This window comes from Solanum verrucosum, unplaced genomic scaffold (assembly GCF_900185275.1).
Source record: "Solanum verrucosum unplaced genomic scaffold, falcon-dt-bn FXZP01000210.1, whole genome shotgun sequence".
NCBI classification, from domain to species: Eukaryota; Viridiplantae; Streptophyta; class Magnoliopsida; order Solanales; family Solanaceae; genus Solanum; species Solanum verrucosum.
Genome location: NW_026020045.1, coordinates 1248538 through 1274119, shown reverse-complemented (window position 1 = coordinate 1274119; position 25582 = coordinate 1248538). Strand labels below are relative to the sequence as shown.

Sequence of the window (25582 nt, the reverse complement as noted above, 5' to 3'; positions counted from 1 at the left end):
GGATAATAGGAAAATTAACCTTTTTTTATAATAATAAAATTGTCCCTAATTAATACATTTAATAACAAAAACAATTTGGTATATAAAATATAGTCATTAGTGACGAAATTAGATTGTGTTCAACTACAAAATGCATATAACTTTAGAGATAACTGATATCGTCACTGATTGAAATAAAATAATTAGCGACGATATAATTTTGTCGGTAGTAATAACATTTTTAGTGACAAAACATACTATTATCTACAAAAAATATACTTTTTACGACAAATAAATTTGTTACAAATGTTTAAGCATTTGGGGACGATTTTTCTTTTTGTAGTTAATATAATACTTTTAGCGACAAAGCACTAAATCATCTTTGTATACTTTTAGAGACACACATTTAGTGACGACTGAGTGACGAATTATTTTTCGTCTCACAAGATTTTTAGTGACGAAATATGATTTATAAATGACGAAATTATTTGTCCCTGATAATCGAATTTGTTGTAGTGCTTGAAGATAAAACGATTCTGCTAAATTTGGAGGTGTATGTAAATCTTTCTGATTGAGGCAGAAAACTTTTGTATATGGCTGGCAACGGAATCGGGAGGTGTCGGTTCTGGTACCGTTCCAGCTTGTACCAGTTAGGGCCAGTGTGTAGGGGGTCCGGGAGGGGTAACGAGATGGAAATCGGGATTTATCGGTTAGTCCCGGTCCGGTAAATATCGGTTCCGGTCCCGATTTGTCCTGATCCGGTTCGGTTCGTTTCGTTTTTTTTTAAATTGCAAAAAATTAGCCGTTGGACGGCCGTTGGGCAACGGGTTTTGGGCCCCACCAATGGCTCTTTCAACCCCCTACCCCCCCCAAAAAAAAAAAAACTTTTTTTAATAGCCCAACCTTCTAAAAACTACATTTTCATCCCTTTTTTTTTTACCTATAAATACCCCAAATCTTTCATTCTTTTCACTCACAAAAATATTATCTTCTACTCTCTCAACAACTCTCAAAAGTCTCACTCAAGTCTCTACTCACTAATCTCTTATTCTCGTTAAAATTATGAATTTGATCTTTGAAAATTGAATTTGGAGCTTCAAAATTTAACTTTCAATTTTCGGTCATACACATCTATTTTTTTTAAGTAGACGTTTGGTACATTAGTTCCAACTCACTTTTCATTTAGTTATTTATTTGTTTGCATTTAATTATTTATTTTGTGAGTAATTAGTCTCTAGTCTCTACTTATTTAGTTAATTATTTGTTTACAACTTTGCATTACATTTTCGTATTATATATAATTTACTCACTTTTTATATTTGAATATGGATTTCAGTAAAAATAATGTTGACAAGGGTAAAAAAACCATAGTTGATTCAATCACTAATTCATGGAACTCAAGATTCAAGAAAAATAAAAAACCCGGTAGTACTTCTAAATCTAAAACTAGAAAATCTTTTCAATTAATAATAAATACGAAAGATTATACGCATGTTAATGAAACTATTTTTAATAGTGATAGTAATAGTGGATTAGATCCTTATCATGAACATTTACAAAGAAAGTTTGGTAAATTTGATGAGGAATTACCTAAAGATGATGAACTTGATAATGTTAATGATTATATTGATAATGTTGATAATGATGATGAAATTGAGCCAGTTACGGCTACTACTCTCACTCCCAGTCCCTCTACCCCTCCCGTTCCTAGTCCCACTCCCTTTCGTTGTCCTGCTCCCGTTCCCCCGTACATTCTAGGCCTAAGGTAGAACGTGCTAAAAAATCAGTTGTGTGGCAATTTATGACTTAGAATGAAGATAAAACACAAGCTATTTGTAATAAATGTAAACATATAATGAATAATAAAACTGTAGGAAAACAGGGTGGACAGGACATTTGAGTAATCATTTAATGTCATATTGTAAAAATGAATTTTTACATGCTAGAGCAGTAGCCGAAGCTAAAAAGAATGGTATCACCCTTCCTGAAACTGTAGGAGTAGGGGGCTCTAATATGGTCCAAACACAATTAAATCATTCTAATGTTTCTGGCTCTAGTATACAACGGTCAAATAGTAGAGAAAAAGATCTTGAAGAATTAGCTAAACTGATTATTGTTATGGGTTTGCCATTTAGTTTTGCTGAAAATTTCGGTTTTATTCATTATATTTAAATTGTGTATAATCCACATTTTAAAGGTTTTACTAGAAATACAATTAAAAAGGCTATCTTTGATTATCAAGCTCAACATTTTCAATATCTTCATTGTTTATTTTATTATAATAATTGTAAAATAGCTATTACTTTTGATATGGGCCGTAGTGTAAATGGTAATGATTATTTCACTATTACTGCACATTGGATAAATGAAAATTGGATTATGCAAAAAAGATTTTAGGTTATAAATGTTGTGAAATGCATAAAATCGGTAGTTATATAGCTCAAACAATTATAGATGTTTTACAAAACTATGGAATTTGTGATAAAATAATTAGTGTCACCTTAAATAATGCTTCTAATAATACATCTGCTGTTGAAATACTAAAACTGTCTCTTTACCTTGTTTATATTGATGGTTTTCATATTAGGTGTACTGCACACATAATTTGATTGTTAGAGATGGTATAACAATGTATAATGATGGTTGCATAAAAGTTGAAACTGCATGTCATTTTATTTTTAAATGTCAAGTTAAGTCTAGACGTAGAGATTTTGAAAATCGTTGTTGTGAATTTAATCTTCCACCTAGAAAAATTCCAAAATCAGTGTGTACTAGATGAAATTCTTTATTTGAAATGCTTGAAGTCGCATATGAATATAGAAAACCGTTACAAATGGTTTGGAATGCTCATAATTCAACTATGACCTATAGACTTGATGATAATGATTGAAATGACGTAAAAGAACTTATAAAATTCTTATAAGTTTTTATGCAACTACAAAAAAAATATCTGCACTTTATTATCCAACTATTTGCTTTGTTTTACCTAATATTTGTGCTATTTCTAGTAAATTTTATAAATTCAAAAATAACCCAAGATTTGAAGAATCTGTTGATAAAATGATTGAAAAGTTTTAAAAATATTTTATTCCTATTCCTCAAATTTATTTAACCGCTTGTTTGTTAAACCCAAATTACAAAGATGAAGGTGCATCACGAATGGTTGATAAAATATATTTTAATTTGGGTATTGAAGATGATGAAACACCTAGTTGTCAAGAAGTTAAAGATAGTATAAAAATTGAAACTAGAAAATTGTATGACTTGTATAATTCTAATAGAATGAATGTAGTACGTAATGAAGAGCCTCAAAGTTCTAGGGGTAGATATAATGAAGATGATCTTGATGATATGATAGATTGGTATCTTGAACTTTCTCATAATGATAGAAATGATTTTGATGCATATATTAATCAAAATACAAAACCTACTACTGATCTTATAGAATGGTGGAGCAATCGCGACAAGGGATTTCCAAAACTTCAACCGGTTGCTCGAGATGTGTTAGCTATTCAAGCATCTTCAGTAGCTTCGAAAGGCGCTTTTAGTGCAACAAGATTTCAAATTGGAGAGCATAGATATTCATTAGCAGCAGATAGCTTGGAGATATCAGTACTATTTAGAGATTGAATTAATGGCGAGAGAAGGAGTTATGGTCATCCAGCTTTACCGACCAAATTTGAAAATGATAGTGATGAAATAATGCGACGACATTGATGCATTGGAGGAACTATCTAATCAACCAATTCTAGATCATGTTACTAGAGAAATGTTAAATGATTTAAGAAAATATTTCCTTGGTAGCATGAACTATTAAATTTAAATGTCTATTAGTATGAGTATGATAATTCGAGGTCTAATTCAAACAGAACCCTTCCTAGAAGATGGTTGTGTAGATTAGATCTTTTAATACTCTACTAATATTTTGTAACTCGAATTGTACTATTTAATTAATATTAATAAAACTATAGGCTATTCGCCTTTTTTTTATTTTATTATTATCTTCAACTTTTATAACTTATAAAGTTTGAAATTTATACTTTTAAACTTTTAAAATTTGAAATTTAAACTTTTATAACTTTTAAAGTTTGAAATTTAAAATTTTAAACTTTAAAAGTATAAAAGTTTAAATTTCACACTTTAAAAGTTTGAAACTTAATAAGTAATTTTTTTTAAAAAAAATGTAGCCGTTGGGACCTGATTTTCGGTCCGGTCAAGTCCTGGTACGGTACCGATCTGAGACGGATATACATATAATTTTCCGGATCTACCAGTTTCAGTCCGTCCCGATTTCGGTACGATTCCGCCCCGTGGTACCCGGTTCCGTTCGGATTCTGGTTCGTCCCGGTCCGGTGTCCCGCTACCGGTCCCGTTGCCAGCCATACTTCTGTTACGCGTCCCTCTGCTAAAGTTGTGTATATACTTTTTTTCCTACTAATCGTTATCTCCAATTTCTTTAAGATTTACAGGTAACGCAATCTGTAACTTTGTTTAGTTATTTCAAATGAGTTTTGCTTTAACCTTAGTAATATTTTGTAGATATTTAGGGGTCGTTTGGTTTGAATATGAGTTATGATGGGATAAGTTATGTTGGGATAAGTTATGTTGGGATTAGTTATGATGGGATAAGTTGTCCTGGGATTATTTCTTATTGAGTGTTTGGTTTGTTATATTCAAAATAATATATATTGATAAATTTTAAGAACAAGTTGTTTGTTTACAAAATTACCCTTCACTTTATTTAAACTTTTTAAATTTTTCTTTGTGAGCTTTAGTTATTCATTTTTTAAAATAAAACTTTTATTTTTTTTAACTTAAATATTTTTGTTTATGTATTCCCATGATAAGTACCATGTGTATTTAAAAATATAACTTTTTTCTTATTTAGCTTAAAAATAGAACTTTCCTCTTAAGTTTATTAAAGAGAAGAAAATTTATGAGAAATCAAAATAAAATAAACATAAGAATTAGTCAAATAAATTCATAAATAAAAATTATATTTATATAGTATAATTTTTTAATAGAAAAATATGTATAATTATCATAAAAATAAGGAGTAGTAAATATTATTATACATGGTATTAAAAAAAATGTAAATATACATAAATGTAAAAAATGATATATAAAAAGGATTTAAAGGGACATATTTGTCATTTACCTATTCTATCTCGGGATAAGTTATCCCGGGATTACTATACCACCCATGGGGAGGGATAACTTATCCCGGTACTAATTATTAATCCCGGGATAAGTTATCCCGGACTTGCCAACCAAACAACATAATTTTTTTTTTATCCCATCACTATTTCCTTATCCCATCACTATTATTTCTAATCCCTCACACCAAACGAGCCCTTACTTCCTTATGGATTTGACATTTCACCTTTGCTAGAATTTTGTGTTTGACGTTCTGAAATGTTTGTATTTAAAATAACATGATATATAATTTTCAGTTTTTCTCCTTCTCTATCCTTGATTCACTTGTTAGACTAAAACGGTAATATTAAACACTGATGCACTAGAAAATGAATTCAAGATTCCATAGAAACATTTCTATTCACCTATTTTAGTCTTTATGCTCGCTTTACCTTGCAAGATAAATGAATGAAAAGGGATAGATAATCCATAATGTGTTGAATTATTGTACTTTTAATAGGAAGTTGATGTATATAAATCTTTATGGGGAAGCGTACTACAAATCATAATTCTTATGATAATGCTTTAAAAAATGACATACATTAAAGTTGCAGCTGCTTCTTAATATTTGAGAGCATCGTCTGTCTTCAAGTGTTAGACTCTGAATGTAAAATGACTTCTCTCTCCTCTGAATATGTTAACAAAAGAAATCATCTTAGTTGGAAGTAAACTTTGGTGCAAGGTAAGTAGTTTTGAATGGATGCATAATTAATTTTGTGTTCCTTTTGTTGAGTTTGACACTTATTTTGAAGAGCTTGTGGTGAAGTTTAAAAGACTCCTCTGTATTAAAGATACTTGGAGTTTTCTTTCAACCATGTCAGATGAATTAAATCTGCATGTTGGTGACTTTTTATTTCGCAACTCGACAATGAAACCATTAAAGTTAGGTAACAATTTGCTAGATATATTTAATTATTGGTGTTACTTTCTTGAAATTTGTAATTAACTGATGCACATATATATATGTTACTCTTCTAGGAGACTTGTCTAATTTGAGCAGAAAGTCTAAGGTAGGGGGAAGCAAGGGAATTAATATAATATGGTAAGGTCTTAACCTAGATGTTAAAAGGAAGGCTCATTGGAAATAAGTTTGTTATCAACTAATTAACAAGTAAATTTTTTATGTTAAAATAATAGTAAAATAATATTATGCATGGGGCTTGAGATCTTTGGTATCCTAAATAAAGAGGATAAGTCTTATATAGAAGTGAAGATTTATTAAAGATAGGGGGGGGGGGGGGGGAGGGGGGGGGGGGCTATATATATGTGCTAAATTGTTTAGCAAGCCAATTAAGCATTTTATCATTTCCATTCCAAGTACTATATTTAAAAACGAAAGATTATTCATAACATGCATGTGTTTCCATATCACAGTGATATTAAATATCTCTTTGTTACGTTCATAAAAAAGTTGTACGATCTTTTTGTTTTATTATTTTTGTGTAATGTATGTGCAGTGTATATGCTATTGCTTTCTCACACATATATATATATGTATTATCAACTTCTTCATTGAAATGTCATGATGATAGGACTTTCTCAGTCATGTGCAACGCTGGTCTTTTAACATGAGTTTCCTGAAAATTATATTTCTTTGGGTTAATGATTTTTTTAGGGCAGGCATGCAGTAGCGATGATAGAAACAAAGACCTATGAGAAATCGGTGCAGGATCTTGAAAACGCTCCCTCTCTTAAGATTATGAAAAGGCCCTTGAGATATTTCACTGCTATTATTTTCAGGTACTATATTTTTTTGAAATCCATCTTCTTCATTCTACTCTTAATTGTTTTCATTGATGAGTCATAAAGCTATACTTAATGATGTTTCTTATATTTTTAATTGAGAAAAAAAAATCATAGTATATCACCAGAGTAGATCTTTATGAACATTAATTGTTGTTCATATATATAATTGCCTTCATTACCTGGTAGAGTACCTTTTGATGTCTGAGACTATAATTTTTAAATTGTAAAAATTAAATTTACATGTAAGCTATAATATATATAATTGGCCTAGCTAGCTAACCTTCGCACAAGGCCCCTTCCTCCCTCCCATTTATCTATTGTTTTTTCTTTGATGTTCAAAAATATTCTTTCATGGTGTAGCTATATATATTGAACACTATGCTCTCCATAATTTTTGCTTCTTAATTCTTACAAATGAAATGACATTTCTCAGATTTTGGTACATCAATGGCAGTCCAAATATCACGTCTTCAGGAGTTCAGATCGAAGATTTTATACATAAATCAAAGATTATCATATATATATGCTGGTAGACTAGATTGGCAAATGGATGGTCCTTGTATTTTTCAGTTTTTTTTTACTAATTGATTATTTATATAGCATGCAATTATAATATTAATACTACTCATGTAAGAACTTCAATTGTTGTTTATATCAACATGCTGGAATAATGCCAAATATATTTCTATTCATCAAAGCTAATTAGTAGATAACTTGCACTGATTGTGTTGGGCAGGCACGGGCCACGGCCTGTCTAGTAGATAAATAATTACGTACGTACATATGTTATGTGTGTACATACTGCTGTGCTGATTTTTTTTCTAAAACTGAGCAGCTATTTATTTCAAGTACGTAGTATCAAATATACCTGAGACCGTTGGATGAGTTATACGAGTTCTAGTCTGACGATAATCTTAAAGTAATGTTGAGAGATAAAAGTTTTGAGAATCATTCCCGCTATTTAACTGGTTTCTTCAATAATAATAATAATAAAAAATAATCATTTTTTCTTTACAACGAAAGTAGTACTAAATAAAGATTTTGTCCGTGATATATGAGACTATGTTTTCAAATCACAGTTTTTAAAATAAATTTATATATGTTTACATTTTATAAAAAGAAAAGACTCATGTATCATGTGAAAAACTAACTAACTATATTGAAATAAACAAATAATTAGTGAATTTTTATAAAAAGTATTGTATTTAAAAATGATATAAATATATGCAATTCATCATGGATATGTTAATAATAAATTATAGTTAAATATGACCTCGTGGTTCTGATCAACCGACTTTATTATTATATATAATTGACTACCGCACCATAATCTTGGGTGGGTGCATATATATAGTTCAATGTTAATAGCTTGGCTTCTTTAATTTGCTGCTCTGCCCTAAGAGTAGTGATTTGAAGATAAGTTGTCTGGTCCAAATATTATTATAGATTAATCTTTATGGTGAAAAAAAGAAACATGCATGATTAAAAATATAGTTACTTGAGGTGGCCAGGTTTTTATTCTAAGAGCTATATATAGGTAAAAAGTAGGTAGTTTCTGTTTTCATGAGTGTTAGTGGTTTTGTTGTTTTCAATGTTAATTGTGATTTTCACTTAGATGCATGGTGCAGACTGCATGCAGTTTAGTTTGATGAGACTGTTTTGATGCATTAAATTAAACCAATCACTTCCTTGAAAAGTAAAACCAAGTCTGCTAGGTTGGTGTCATCCGATCCCCTTTTTCCTCCTATATATATAGTTACGTTCGTGTTCTGATCTTGGTGTATTTGAATCTTGTAGGTTTTGAAATTCTTGTTTGAACTTGTGATAAATATCTTTGAAATAAACTTTTGTATTAATTAATCTTCCACATATCATGTCTCACTAACTATGGAGTACATCTTTTAGCAGCTTATTGCTATTTTATGCATGTGGGTGTTCGTTGTTATATGTGATCATACAGGTTAATTTGTTCTTAATTAATAGTAATGGAGAAGAAGTTAGATAACTAATTATACATTTCTTAATTCTTGGGATAAAATTAATGCTGGACCTCTTATCTAATGTGCATGACATGGTTAATTATATATTCCTATCTGCTAGCTAGCTGTTCATGTGCGGAACGCAAATTAACCTCAACTTCTTTCTATTGACATCGCAACTCATTATCACCTACTACTTCAGCAATGCATTTCTCCCCTTCTCTGACAAGCTACTTTAGGTCACTCAGAGGACAACATATATATATAAGATTCTCTACTTCTGGTGGAAGCTATAGATCTAGTAGCAGACCCCTCAAATGTTGAGGCTAGTAAATGACATATTAAAGTTATATTATTGTGTCATCAGTTGGCCACTTTTGTGCTATCCAGAATCATAAACAAATGGAAAAATAATGTGGCAGGCAACATGTCTTTGGTTGTACTTGTTTTGGGCAGCATATACAGATCCATTTTTTTGCTGTGTGACATGTTTTACTCATATTCTTAATGCTTGACTACAATAAATCTTTACATCTTGTAGTGCATATGCTTTTTAGAAAAAAGAAACCTTGTTAGATTGTTATAAACCTTTTATTAGAGGGCAAATGCTTCTTGCACTTAAGGGTGTACGTGGTCAATGAAGTAGAGCAACATGATGTTCCAGCTTCAATTTAAGCAGAGGCATAACTCTAGGTGCATGATTTCTTCTCATATGTTGGTGGACAGAGTCACGTGGTACTTGTTCGACAAATATGTCGGCATGGGCACTGAGGGCTTTGGTTCAATGGGCATGGAAGAAACACGTGATCATGTGTGAGTGAGACAATGGTCATGGATTCGATCCTTGTCACTTAACAGAAGCTTCTTGGTAGTTAAGTTGGGAGAAGAAGGCTAGACAAATGGACACATACATTTGAACTGATTGACCCCTTGTGGGCCTATGAATCAAGCTAGAAGCCCATAAGGAGTTGAAATCAAATACCAAATGATTATACCTCGATGATATTCATATCTTGGAATATAATGAGATACAATTAAATATAATGCAACGAAAATAAAGACAAGAAATAGAATATCTACTCTTACTTAAAGGGCAAAGCTAGTCACTTTATTCTAAATTACATTTTCAAAATCAATCAATTATTCACTAGTCATAGAGTTCAATTCTCGATTTCAACTCAATACTAATATTTAATAAGTGGAGTCCACGTTCAACTAATAAACAAGATTTCACAGTTAATCGAAGATTTTATTTATTTCATTGGAAAAGAATCAAATGAATACAACATACACTTAGCAATCATACAAGTAATAGGCTTTTGATAAATCAATTTAATTTATAGCTCCACAAACACTTCTTATGATCCCATTTTCACCAGTTAAGGGACTAATATCTCCCATTTTAACCATAGCAGCAGCAAAATCAGCGGCAAATGCGCAAGGGCTATTGCTATATTCTAAAACAATATCAAAGAATTGGTTTGGTTAATGTGGAATCAAACTCAATGAAAGATGAATTAATATGAAGATTTGGTAGGAAGATAATTAGTGCAAAATAAAAGTCAAGATAGTATCTTGGTAGGTGAAATTTAGGTAAACCATAAAATGGTTTCACATGTTTAATCCTGACATTTTTGACACATAGTGATGTCATGGATGACATCAATAAGAAGAATTCATTCCTATAAATAGGTAGCTCTTAATTCATTTTCAAATCATCCTCTCACTTGCTTTCTCACCTTCTATGGCATTTGATGTTCTCTCTCTTGTAGTATTTCACTTGTATTCTTTGCAGAGTGAAATAACAATTGGTGCAGTTGTTCTTTGGTAGACGTAGGATCATTTTGATTCGAATCACGTTAAATATTGTTGTTCTTCCTTGTTCTTTAATTTCACGTTTCCGCTAACAATTGGTATCAGATCCAAGGTTCTATCTGAGTATGCTTTATGGTTGCATCACAGTCTGAACTTCCACGTCAGAAAAGAATTACTTTTGTTTTCTGTAGTTTCAAATACATTGTAATAAAAGAGGAAGAACAAGTAACGATGAGTTCCATGAAGTTTGAAAATGATAGATTTAGTGGGCGCAACAACTTCAATATCTGGAAGATCCAGATGATGGCGTTATTGCGGAGGGAAGGTTCAATCCATGCTATTGACGGAAAGTATCCCGATAACACATCGGATTCCGATAAGGAGAAGATTGAAGGAGATGCATTAAGTGTAATCCAACTGTCCCTTGCACCTAACGTACTTTGTGAAGTGAGTACAAGTACCAAGGAGACGGCCAAAAAGTTATGGAAAAGACTGGAAGGGTTTACCAGGACTGGTCAGTGACAACAATGATGTTGTTACAACGGCGTCTTCACACATTTAAGATGGATTCATGTACTTTGTTGTAAGACCATTTAGATGCGTTCAACAAACTTGTGATAGACTTACCGACTTCTGGAATTAAAAAAGATGAGGAGATGCTAGCATGTGCTTTGCTATTTTCATTGACTTCAAAATATCGTGATATTGAGAATTCAATGATGTATAGAAAATAGCTTATCACTCTTGAGCATGTGCGGCAAGCACTTAACTCTTGTGATGTGCGGATGCATTTTGAAAGAGACAAAGGTGACGAAGCTAGTGGGCTCTTTGTGAGAGGTCGTAGTAGCCAACATGGAAGGAGAAAATCAAAGTACAGATCAAAGTCTTGTGTGAATAAGAAGAATGCGGAGTGTTGGGGCTGTCACAAGAAGGGGCACTTTGAACGAGATTGCCCTATATAGAAGTCCAAAGAAAAGGCGAGTGCATCCATTTTTGAGCAAGTACATGATTCTAATGATGATTATGTACTAACAACGTCATGCAATAGTGAGGTTTATGACAATAAATGGGTCTTAGACTCTAGTTGTACTCTGCATATGACATTCCGAAGAGATTGGTTCAACAACTATGAAACAAGTGGAGGAACCGTATTAATGGGCAATAATGCAACTTGTAAAATAGTTGGCATTGGTTCAGTTCGTGTTCGCTGCCATGATGGAATCGTGAGGACTATTACAGAAGTACGTCATGTTCCTGATCTGAAGAAAAATTTGATCTCCCTGGGTACTTTAGATAAACAAGGCTACAAGTACATGAGTGAAGGAGGAACCATGAAAGTGACTAAAGGGTCTTTAGTCATGTTGAAGGCCAAGCTGGAGGATGGCCTCTACACACTTGCGGGAAGCACCATTATTGGCTCTGTAAATGCATCTACATTGCAGTTATCTAATGATGACAAGGCAAAATTATGAGCACACGAGGATTGGAGATGTTGAGAAACCATAACCTTTTGAATGGCGAGAATATCAACACACTTGAATTTTGTAAGCACGGTGTCTTAGGAAAGCAGAAAAAGGTCAGCTTCAGCACTGGCAAGCACAATATGGGAGGGGTGCTAGACTACATCGATTCAGATTTATGGGGTTCTCTAAGCTTCCATCGAAGAGAGGAAAGAGGTATCTTCTCACATTCATTGATGATTTTTCATGAAAGGTTTGGGTGCATTTCTTGAAGGCAAAAAGTGATGCTTTTGAAGCATTTAAAGAGTGGAAGATTTTGGTTGAAAATCAAATGGAGAGAAAAATCAAGTATTTTCGCACAGACAATGGCTTGGAGTTTCGCAGTGAAGAGTTCAATGATTTCTAAAAAGTTCCTGGGATCGCAAGACATAAGACGGTCAGACACACACCACAGTAGAATGGAGTTGCCGAGAGAGTGAACAAAACTCTTCTTGAGAAGGCTCGTTTTATGCTCTTACAAGCCAGAATGTCCAAAGTATTTTGGGCTGAAACAATTCATACTGCTTCTCATATTGTCAATCGATCTCCAATATCAACGATTGACTTTAAGACTCCGAATGAGGTATGGTCAGGTGAACCCTCTAACTGAATTCATACTTGCGAATATTTGGATGTTGAGCTTATTATCATGTTAATGAAGGAAAGCTTGAACCAAGGGTTAAAAAGGCCATATTTGTAGGGTATGAGATGGAGTAAAAGGGTACAAACTTTGGTGTTTGTCTTTACTCAAATTTGTAGTTAGTAGAGATGTTACCTTTGATGAGTCCTATATACTTGATCCTCGTAAAGTTTCTGTGGACGAGCAGGTGGAGCTAGGCCTGGCAGGGGGACCGGGTTGGCCCGCGACCGGTTCGAGAACCAGCTCACCGAACCCGATTCCGTAAGTTCTCGCGGGTTGGGAGGGATTCGGGATAGGGGACCGGTTAGGGGCCAATTCACCCTTTGGTCCCGGTCGAACCGGCCGATTTCGCGGGATTCCCTCAATTTTTTTTGTTTTAAAATTATATCCGTTGGGGACCGTTGGGGCAACGGCTAGTGGCCCCCACAACAGATTTATTTACCTTTTTTACTTCCCCAACACCCCCTCCTACCACCCCTTACCACCCCCTACTTTTAAAACTTTAATTTAAACCCTCAAGTTATCATAAATACACTTTAACCCATTTTTAATATTATAAATACCCCTCTATCCCTTATTATTTCTTACAAAATCATCTATTCTCTCATCTATTTTCTATATCCTCTCAATCTTAAGTCTCAATTTTTTATTCCATTGAGTCTCATATTATATCATAATAGTGATAATACATATATTTCAATTCTAAATTTTCATATTGTATCATAATATATATAATTCTCATATTTGCTATCAAGTATTGGAGTTCCAAATTACAAGTTATAACAAACTACAAGCTTCAAGAATCGGTTATAACGTCTGCTATTAACGCAGACGTTTGGTACATTCATTTCATAATATTTATATTTTATTTTTCGTCATTAATTTTTGTGTTATTATTATTTTTATATTACACTTTACATATAATTAAATATGAGTTCTAGCAAAAAAAATACCGGTAAAGGAAAAGAAAAAGAACCAAGTGGCATTAGTAAATTATTTAATTTTAATAAAAAAAGTAGTAAGGAAAAAATAACAGTAAATGTGGTGGTACTTCTTCTAAATCAATGTCTAGAGTTAGATTTAATACAAATGATTCTACTTATGTTGATGATACTTCTTATGATATTGATTCAAATGCTCAACTCGATCATGAAATTTTACAAAAAAATTATGGTGATATCAATCCTTATCTTGATGAAAATTCAGGTGAAGAAGTAGAAGTTGATTCGGGAGAAGAGGAATTAGAAGATACACCTACTAGTCCGGTGACAGAAGTTCCAAATGAAACGGAGCAAAATTGTGGACTCCTACTCCTTATACCTCCTACAAGGGAGAAGGTGAAGTATCAACGCCCTAAAACTTCTGTTGTGTGACAATTTATGACTTTAGATAAGGAAATCAATATTGCTATTTGTAATAAGTGTAAGCAACCTTTTAAACATAAACAAGGTGGAGGTTAAGGTGGGACGGAGGGCTTAAATAGACATTTGTTATCTTGTGTGCCGATTCAATATAAAGAAGCTAAATCATTAGCCGATAGAAAAAAAGGAATTCCAGTTAATGATTTTGATATTAATGTTAATGAATCTGTAGGGGCTTCTAATATGGTTCAAGGAACATTAGATCCTTCTAACCCCGGTGATCCACTAATACAACGTAAATATAATAAGAAAAGAGATCGCGAAAATTTAGCTAAAATGGTTTCTGTTTGTGGTTTGCTTTATAGTTTTCCTTCACATCCCAATTTTATTCAATATATTCAACAAACTTATAATCCTACTTATAGAGGTTTTTCAAGAAATACTGTTAAATCTGATGTTTTTGTATATCAAGGTAAACATAGTCAATATCTTCGTTGTATATTTAGCATATTAGATTGTAGGTGTCTATAACTTCGGACATGGGTCGTAGTGTTAATGGACGTGATTATTTAACTGTTACAGCACATTAGATTGATCATAACTGGAATTTGCAAAAAAGAATCTTAATTTATAATGAATGTGTAGAGAAAAAAACTAGTGCATATTTAACTTCAAATATTTTGAGTGTTCTAGATTATTACATGCTTATAGATAAAGTAATGTCTGTCGCATTAGATGATGCATCTAATAATATAAACGCTGCTAGTATGTTAAAAACTAGATTATGTCCAATTGATGATAATTCTTTTCATGTTAGATGTGTTGCACATGTATTAAATTTAGTTGTACAAGATAATATTTCATTATTTAAATGTGGTTGTATGAAAATTGAATATGCTGTTGCCTGGATTTTTTATGCTCAAAGAGCTGCTAGAATTAGGGAATTTAATGAGAGTTGTGTACTATGTGATTTGACACCAAGAAAATTCCAAACATATTAAAACAAGGTGAAATTGTTTTTACGAAATGTTTTCAGTTGCTTACGAATATAAAAGGCCCATACAAATGGTGTTTAATGCTCAAAATGCTGACCTATTAGAGAGAATTTGTGAAGAAGATTGGGAAGAAACTAATGAACTATTAGAATTTTTAAGACTTTTTTATGATGCTACAATCATGTTTTCTGGAATTTATTATCCTACTATTTCATCAGTATTAATAAATATTTGTACTATTTCAATTCAAGTTTCTAAATACAGAAATTTAGAGTTGCAATTGAAGGTATGATTGAAAAAATTTAAATTTTTTTTTCCTATTCCTCAAATTTTTTTAACTACTACTTTACTTCATCCTGATTATAAATTACGAGGTGTGCAGGGACTTGTTGAAACATTTTATGACACTTTAGAAATTTTACCGGAAAAAAATTCAACATGTGAAATGTGTAAGTCTAGCATAAAAATAGAAGCAAAAATTTTGTATGAAAAATATATCACTACAGAAAATACTCAAGGAGAAGTTGGTCAAACTTCTAATCCTCAGAGTAAAGCTTGAATTTCAAGTTATATGTGAGGTTTTATTGGTCTTAATTCTACAAACTGTGATGATTTTGAAGAATATCTTAAACAATCTTTAGAAACAGTGGAAGACGGAGATGACAATGAAAATTTATTAGCATGGTGGAGGAGGCGGAGCGTTGCATTTCCAATTTTGGGCAAAATGGTTCGTGATGTTCTAGCTATTCAAGTTTCATCAGTTGCATCAGAGGCTGCTTTTAGTGCGGCAAGGTTTCAACTTGGCGATCATAGACATTCATTGGCGGAAGAAAGTTTGGAAACATCAGTTTTATTTAGAGACTAGGTCAACGCCGAGAGGAGGAATTATAATTTACCAAGGTTAAGTTCCAAACAAGAAGCTTGGATTAATGCGGTAATTGGATCTAGTGATGATGAATTAGAGTCACAAGAATTTCTAGCAAGTTTGCCAACACCAGAGGATGTTACCGTCGATATGATGCGACAATTAGAATTGAATTTTAAAGGAGAATATAAATATTAGATTACATCCGAGAACTAATTGAAACAGAACCCTTCCTAGAAGGTGGCTGCATAAATTAGTTACTCATCTAATATTTGTAACAAATATTAGTTTTACATATGAGAATTTATTGAAACAGAACCCTTCTTAGAAGGTGGCTGCGTAGATTAGTTACTCCACTAATATTTGTAAATTGTAACTTCTAAGTTCTAAGTTGCAATTGATTTTATTGAATAAATTTGAAGGCTTTATTCAAGTCTTTTTTATATAACTATTGTCTTGCATTTTAATTTTAATTTTAAAATACTAACTTTAAAATACTTAATTTAAAAATTGAAATTTGACATTTGAAATTTCAAGTTAAATTCTTTTAAAATATTTAAAATACAAATTTGAACTTCTCAAATTTGAAATTTGAAACTTGAAACTTGAAATTTGAAATTTGAAAACATAAGCATTTTTTATTAGCTAAAAATGTTATTGAAAACTAAATAAACTAAAAATGTTATTCAATAACATATAATTTCAATACAAATAAATAAACGTATAAAAAAAAATCTCACGTCTCGTCCAATCCCGTCCCGCCAAATCCCGTCCCATCCCATATATATAGTGGGACGGGATAGGACATATTTTTATCCCCCCAATCCCGGTCCCCCCAAAATCTCGGCCAAAATGACCCCCATCCTGTCCCGTCCCCCAGTCCCCGTCCCTGTCCCCCTACCAGCCCTAGGTGGAGCTATCGGCGGAGCTTACCAAGGAACGGGATCAAGAGACTCAAATTAATGAGTCAAAAGATGCAGATCTTGAAGAACTTGCTATTAATGAACCATACACAATTGCGAAGGGAAGAGACAAAAGGTAGATACAGAAATGATAACGTCTTATAGAGCAAGAAAATATGATTCCATATGCGTTCGTTGCTACAGAAGAAGAGATTAAGGATCTCGAGCCCTCCTCGTATGTTGAAGCAACTTCTTGCAAAGATGCTGCACAATGGCAGTTAGCCATGATGGAAGAGATGGAGTCTCTCCACAAAAATGAGACATAGGTCTTAGTTAAAAGGCCAAAGGGGAAGATGACAGTTGGATGCAAATGGATCTACAGAAAGAAAGAGGGTATTCCAGAAGTAGAAGATGCTAGGTTCAAGGCGAGGTTGGTTGCAAAGGGTTTCAGCCAGAAGGAGGGAATTGACTACAATGAGATCTTCTCTCCAGTCATGAAACATAGCTCATTCGCGTGTTACTAGCATTGGTTGCACAATTTGATTTAGAGCTTCAACAACTTGATGTCAAAACTGCTTTCTTACATGGTGATCTAGACGAGACAATCTATATGGATCAGCCTGAAGGTTTCCTAGCTGAAGGAAAAGAAGATCATGTATTCCAACTGAAGAAGTCTTTGTATGGTTTGAAGCAATCCCCTAAACAATGGTACAAGAGGTTTGATGTATTCATGACTACAAATGGATCTTCGAATAGTGCATTTTATAGCTATGTGTATCACAAGAAGATGTCTGGTAACTATGATTTATCTATTGTTGTATGTTGATGATATGATTATTTGCTGCTAACAACATCACAAAGATAAATATTTTGAAGAAACTGTTGAGCAAGAAATTTGACATGAAGGATTTGGGAGTTGCAAAGAAAATCCTTGGAATGGAGATTTCAATAGAAGACGGTGTTGTACATCTTTCTCAAAAGAGGTACATCGAAAAGGTTCTTGAGAGATTCAATATACATATTAGCAAGCCTGTAAGTACGTCGTTAGCTTCTCATTTTAAGCTTTCAGAGTTACAAATGCCCTAATCTATGGATGAGGTGGAGCATATGTAAAAGGTTCCTTATGCAAGTGTAGTTGGTAGCATTATGTATGATATGGTGTGCACACGTCCAAATATTGCTCAATCTGTAAGTGTGGTAAGCAGGTACGTGGCAAATCTAGGAAAAAGGCATTGGGAAGCTGTGAAGTGGATATTGAGATATCTCAAAAAAGCTCCTGATGTTGGCCTAACCTTCCAGAAAAGTGAAGGTATTTCAATTCTTGGCTATGTAGATTCTGACTATGCAGCGGATCTTGATAGAAGGAGGTCCACAACTGGATACATATTTACTCTCGTCGGTAGTGTCGTTAGTTGGAAATCGACTTTACAGTCGATTGTCGCTTTATCTACAACAGAGGCAGAATATATGGCAGTAACAGAGGCAGTGAAAGAAGCTATCTGGTTGAAAGGTTTGGTGGTAGAATTGAGTTTGATTCAGCTGGAATCAACTCTAAGATGTGATAGTCAAAGTGTTATTCATTTGATTAAAAATCAAAGATTTCATGAGCGCACCAAACACATTGATGTCAGATTCCATTTCATTCGAGATGTTGTAGAAGAGGGAGCTATCAAGGTTGAGAAGGTTATCACATACGATAACGATGCATACATGTTGACCACGATAGTTTCGCTTGCCAAGTTTGCACACTGCAAGGACTTGGCCGGAGTATGCATCAATTGATGCAACTCTGAGAGAACAACTGCTAGGTGGAGCTAGTATGTTCAACAAAGGTTTGATTCTTCTTGTTTCTTACAATGGGATTGCCCAGTAAGCTTAGAAGTTTTGGGCGGAGTTGTTTATACGCATGCTCGGAACGCAAACCAAGGTGGAGATTGAAAGAGTTGGTTTGGTTCTTGTGGAATCAAACTCAATGAAAGATGAATTAATATGAAGATTTGGTAGGAAGATAATTAGTGCAAAATAAAAGTCAAGATAGTATCTTGGTAGGTGAAATTTAGGTAAACCATAAAATGGTTTCACATGTTTAATCTTGACATTTTTGACACATAGTGATGTCATGGATGGCATCAATAGGAAGAATTCATTCCTATAAATAGGTAGCTCTTAATTCATTTTCAAATCATCCTCTCACTTGCCTTCTCACATTCTAAGGCATTTGATGTTCTCTCTCTTATAGTATTTCACTTGTATTCTTTGCAGAGTGAAATAACAATTGGTGCAGTTGTTCTTTGGTGGATGTAGGATCATATTGATTCGAACCACGTTAAATATTGTTGTTCTTCCTTGTTCTTTAATTTCACGTTTCCGCTAACACAATATCATCCGTAGATTCGCCACTCAAAAGGACTTGATCTGATTGAAAAAGACCTTTTTGTTGCCTCAAGTTCTTGAAGTAGTTGTTATACAATTGATTAGGTGTAACCAAATCAAGTGGAGCTTGGTTACCATTTTGGTATTCTTGAGGACAACGATGTCTTCTAGTGCTAGCTAATCCAGTATTGATGTCTGCCCCATTGTTGTAAATTCTATCACGGAAAAGGAAGCATTGTGCTTGACCTATTGAATGTGATCCTAAAATTACAAAATAGCTAGAAATCATTAGTCGATACAAGTATAATTATGATCGATAAAATTTGATCAATTTTTACCTGATAAAGCAACCATGTCCCTTGTGCTAAGGCCTTTGTTGGCAAAGGCAAAAATAAGCCTACTAAGAGGATCGAAAGGACCAGGAAGATCAGGTTCTGCAAAAGTATGACTTGCGGTGGTTGAATCTCTTCTTCCAAGTTTCATTGTCCATGATAGACCTCCAACCTGATTGTTATTAACATAATGTTGATGACTAGTATTTCACAACACCTTCTTTATATTATAGCATATAATGTAGTTTTATCTTTTATTGTGTGAAGAAATGAAAATCAAACTATGAATTACAGTTACATGAGTTGATGCATCCCTAGCGGCAACTGCAAGTATATCAGCACATGATACAACTCCTGGACATGTTTTCTCGGCCTCTCTTTTTGCATCTTCTATAATACCATAACCTCTAACTGACCCTAGATTTGGCAATGCCGTTTTCTCACTAACAATTGTGGGAGTCTCATCAAGTAAAATAGAAGCATCACAACCCTAAATTAGTTAAAGTCATAAATCAATTACAACACAATAAAATACTTAAAATGAATAATTTCTTTCTTGAAACATATATAAAACGTGCATCAAACCAATCTGAACAAAGCAATCATAAAAATGAAGACGAATAAGAGATGCAACCATGCGACGTTCACGTGAAATTGCTTGTTTAACACTTGTATGAATCGTGTTGAGAGCATTAGGGCAAGTGCGGTTTTAGAATGTGGAAGAAAGTTATGCATGTCATTGCATGCTTGAGAGTAGGAGAAGAGAGAATATAGTTGCAAAAGAGCTGATTGAAATACTCATTTTTTGAAAATGCATGCAATGTATGATGCTATGAAGACACCAAGAATATTAGTTGCTTGTAATTAGCTTTGGTGAATTGAAGATATGTGAAGTTGATAGAGAAAGCAAATATATATATAGGCAATGCAAGCTTGTTTTGGTCACTATTGGCTGCCAATTGCATATCCGCATTGTTGCTATTCTTTGACTTGTTCTAATTGCTATCTATTGTCATGTATAGGAGCGGACCCATACTGAAAATTGAAGATATGTAAAGTTGATAGAGAAAGCAAATATATATATATATATTCTGATGGAATTAAAGAGGAAGAAACATTGCTTCAACGAAAACACTACTCAGTTACTCTTTGATACCATTAGAGTATATATATATACACTCTAATGACATCAAGGAGGAAGCGACAGTGTTTTAGTGAAAAGACTGTTCAATTACTGCTTGATACTATCTCAGAGTATATAAATACTATCAGATATATAAAAAACTTCGATGGTATTAACAATGGTTCAGTGAATAGAACAAGGGGACAATCAGATAAATAGTTTAGATGTTGGTTCTAATCAAAATAAATATGTTAGATTAGGTCTAATTTGGATAAATATTTGATCGAATAAGTCGAATTTGTGTAATTTTCCCTTTATTTTATTATAAGACAACTTCTACGACATGCTGCTAGCTAGAGAGGTTCGATTTTAATTCTATTATTATAATGATATAGCACGTTGACCTTTGACTTTTGACGTAATGCCCAAATCTATGTTATTGAAAAATGACATTCATGCCATTACAAAATAACATATTTAACTTATTATCTTTTTAGTATTTGTGGATTGTTTTGAATTTTTTTTCTTGAGCCGACTGTTTATCAATAGAAATTGTTTCTCTATTTCTGAGGTAGAGAGACATTCTCTATGTACTTTATCCTCTTCAGATCCCACTTTATAGGATTATACTGAATATGTTGTGTAATGTTATTCTATCTTCCTAACGTGATAAAACCTAAAATAAATGAGTTGACATAGTCACAGGCAGAATCAGAGTTCGTGATTTTTGAGTTCTAAATCGTAATTCTTTTTGTTTATTTGTACATAGTAAATTTTTTGAACATAAAAGTCCAAAAATGAAATCAAAGTCATTGCGTTAGGTCGAACTGGTAATTATTAAGGTGACTCCGCCCCTACACATTATTGTTGTTTATCTATTATCTATTACTACTTGTTGGTTCGTATGTCCCTACTTTCTTAGTGTCCCATTATGCTTATGTCTCCTTGAATGCCGTGTTTTTACATTCTTTGAATCGACGATTTTTCAGACCTCGATATATTGTTGTTGTATACCACACCCCTACACACGTGCTGTACAAATCGAATTCACCTAGATGTGTCAAATGGGAGGATTGCGTTGAATTTAGGCTAGTCAAATTGAGCTGATCATTGAATTTATAGATTAGACTTTTGGTAGTGAAAAATATTAATTAGTCATTGTCTAATTTTTATACATTGAAGATCTAATATATATATATATATATATATATATATATACTACCTTAAAATCATGAATTTCCAAACTTAAATGTTAAATTACTATAATACCCCAATTCAAAATACTCAATTTATATTATTTATTTAATTAATTAATTATATTAAATTAAAAGTAGATACCTTTTTCACATTAAAGAATTGTGGCTTTTCTGATGAGTTGTGACTTTCTGAAAGGTTGTGACTTTTTTGACGGGTTGTTACATTTTCGAAGGGTTGTGATTATTCCAAAGGATTGTGCCTTTACTGATGCGTTGTGACTTTTTCGAAAGGTTGTGACTTTTTTGAGAAGACACAGTTAGCACCAATTCATACTACTATTTGTTAGCTATAAATAGAGGGGTTTCCTCTAATTTTTAAACTACTATTGTTTAAACTTTTCTACTCTTCTTCTTCTTCTTAAAAAAAATCTGTAACATCTCGCAAATTGAAAGAACTAGAAAGAGCTAGAATTAGAAAGATTGATTTTTGGAAATAATAAAAATCTGGAAATTGGTTAAGTTAAGTTAAGTTTGAGTTTTTGGTCAACTTCAAATGACCATAACTCCTAGCTCATAATGAGTTAGGTGTGTTTCCAGATATCGTAGGAGAGATCTTGGAATAATCTTTCCAACGCCGCTAAGTTTGCGTGATTCTGAGTTTGTATGAGTGAGTTGAAGTTGGGTTGTTCAAATAAGGAAAGTCCAATCCGAATTTTAGAAGGGCATTATGGTCTTTTCACCACCCAATTAATTAATTTCGTTTTTGGTAATTAATTTGGGCTCTAAACTGATTGGATTCAGTTTACGCTTTTGAGAAACAAGTTAGGGTTTTGAGAGAAGAGAAAAGAGGAGAAGGAGCAAGGAATCGTTAAGTTCTTGAAGCTAGACTTGTGGATTTCGTCAAGGGGTGATCCCTACAAGGTATGTGAGTCTCTCATAGCGTTGGGTTGGCTCACCCACGCACCAAGCATGTTTATTTCAGTGAAGTTGTTCTAGAAAGTTGAAAGTTGATGAATCTTGAATGGTGTTCTTGAAATTGGCCTTCGTTCTTGAGTTAGGTTGAGATTGAGGAGTCTCTTAAGGTTAAAATGTTGTTTTCTTAAGTTGTTTAAGTTAAATTCTTGTATATACATACTTGGTATCTGAATCTAAAGAGAACTTGAGAATAATAGTTGAGCTTAGGCAAATTGGGGCTGGAAAATGAAGAAGGAAAAAGTCAGACAAGGAACAAGTACAAGGTCCACGTCGCAGACCTGTTCCTCAGATTTGAAATAATTGTTTTCGCATCGCGGAGCAGTCACGGACCATTCTGCCTCAAAATTTATGTATTAATGAAGAATGACAAAGTTATAGCTTATGTCTCCAGATAGTTGAAGGTTCATGAGAAAGATTACCCAACCCATGACTTAGGTTTGGCTGTTGTAGTTTTTCTTTGAAAATATGGCGTCATTATCTTTATGGTGTTCATGTGGATGTGTTGACCGATCACAAGAGTCTTTAGTAAGTGTTTAGTTAGAAAGAGCTTAATCTCAATAGATGAGGTGGTTAGAATTACTCAAGGATTATGACATGAGTATTTTTTATAACCTAGGTAAGGCTAATGTTGTTGTTGATGCCTCGAGCAGGTTATCTATGGTTAGTACTGCCTATTTTGAGGATGATAAGAGAGAGTTAGCAAAATAGGTGCATAGACTTGCACGACTCGTATTTCGACTAAGGGATTCCACAGAAGGAGGAGTAGTGGTGATGAACGGGGCTGAATCATCATTAGTATCAGAAGTAAAAGATAAACAAGACCAAGATCATTTATTGCTTGAATTAAAGGCAAGTGTTCATAAATAAAACAAAGTGATGGCTTCTGAACAAGGGGGAGATGGTGATTTGAGGTATCAAGGTGGATTGTGTGATTGATTTCATGGGTAATGAGGATGATCACCTACCTCTCATTGAGTTACTTACAATAATAGTTACCATGTTAGTATCTATCTAGCTTCATATAAGGCTCTTTATGGGAGAAGATGCAAATCTTCTATTGGATGGTTTGAAATTGGTGAAGCTGGGTTAATAGGACCAGATTTAGTTCATCAAGCTATAGAGAAGGTGAAAGTGATTCAAGAGAGGTTGAAAACGGCACAGAGTCGTTTGAAATCCTACACTGATGTTAGGAGAAGGGAGCTAGAGTTTGAAGTAGATAATTCGGTATATCTAAAAGTTTCACCCATGAAGGGTGTTATGAGATTTAGTAAGAAGGGGAAACTTAGTCCCCGGTATATTGGCCCTTACAGAACATCCAAGAGGATTGATAATGTAGCTTATAAGTTAGAGCTATCACAAGAATTAACAGCAGTCCATCCAGTGTTCGACATCTCCATGTTGGAAAAGTGTATGGGTGATCCTTCATTGATCATACCAACTAAAGATATTTCGATCAAGGATAGCTTATCTTATGAAGAGATTCCGGTTCAGATTTTAGATCAGCAAGTTCGCAAGTTGAGAACAAAAGAGGTAGTATCAGTCAAAGTTCGTTGGAGGAATCAGTTTGTTGAGGAAGTTACTTGGGAAGCTGAGGAGGATATGAAGAAGAGATATCCACATCTCTTCGAATCCGGAGAAGTTCCAAATTAAGGTACTAATCCTTTTCTTGGCTTTTATTTATAAGATTAGCATGTTGTAATTGCATTGCTTGTTGGGTGTTTGAGTTGAATGGTAAATGTTACACCCTTAGTTTACTTAGAGTAATCTCATTCAATAACGAATGTTCCCAAGGGGGATATATTGTAACATCTCACAAATTGAAAAAACTAGAAAGAGCTAGAATTAGAAAGAGTGCTTTTTGGAAATAATAAAAATCTGGAAATTAGTTAAGTTAAGTTAAGATTGAGTTTTTGGTCAACTTCAAATGACCATAACTCCTAGCTCATAATGAGTTAGGTGTTTCCAGATATCGTAGAAAAGATCTTGGAATAATCTTTGCCACGCCGCTGAGTTTGCGTGATTCCGAGTTCGTATGAGTGAGTTATGCCCATTGGAAGTTGGGTTGTTTAAATAAGGAAAGTCCAATCCGGATTTTAGAAGGGTATTATGGTCTTTTCACCACCCAATCCCAATTAATTAATTTAATTTTTGGTAATTAAGTTGGGGTCTAAACTGATTGGATTCAGTTTACGCTTTTGAGAAACAAGTTAGGGTTTTGAGAGAAGAGAAAAAAAGAGGAGAAAAAAGTTGAAGGAGCAACGAATCGTCAAGTTCTTGAAGCTAGGTTCGTAGATTTCGTCAAGGGGTGATCCCTACGAGGTATGTGAGTCTTTCATAGCATTGGGTTCGTTCATTCATGCACCAAGCATGTTTATTTCAGCGAAGTTTGTTCTAGAAAGTTGAAAGTAGATGAATCTTGAATGGTATTCTTGAAATTGGCCTTCGTTCTTGAGTTAGGTTGAGATTGAGGAGTCCCTTAAGGTTAAAATGTTGTTTCCTTGAGTTGTTTGAGTTAGATTCTAGTGTATACATACTGGGTATCTGAATTTAAAGAGAGCTTGAGAATAGTAGTCGAGTTTAGGCGAATTGGGGCTGGAAAATGAAGA

At 33.4% G+C, this 25582-nt stretch overlaps 1 protein-coding gene and 1 pseudogene across 3 annotated transcripts in view; one reads left to right on the top strand and one right to left on the bottom strand.

Moving 5' to 3' along the window:
- LOC125821735 (MAP3K epsilon protein kinase 1-like) overlaps positions 1 to 25582 on the top strand; it is a 602763-nt gene that overhangs the window by 182368 nt on the left and 394813 nt on the right. The gene's annotated exons all lie outside the window — the stretch shown is intronic.
- Positions 10233 to 20484, bottom strand: LOC125821746 (lignin-forming anionic peroxidase-like; annotated as a pseudogene).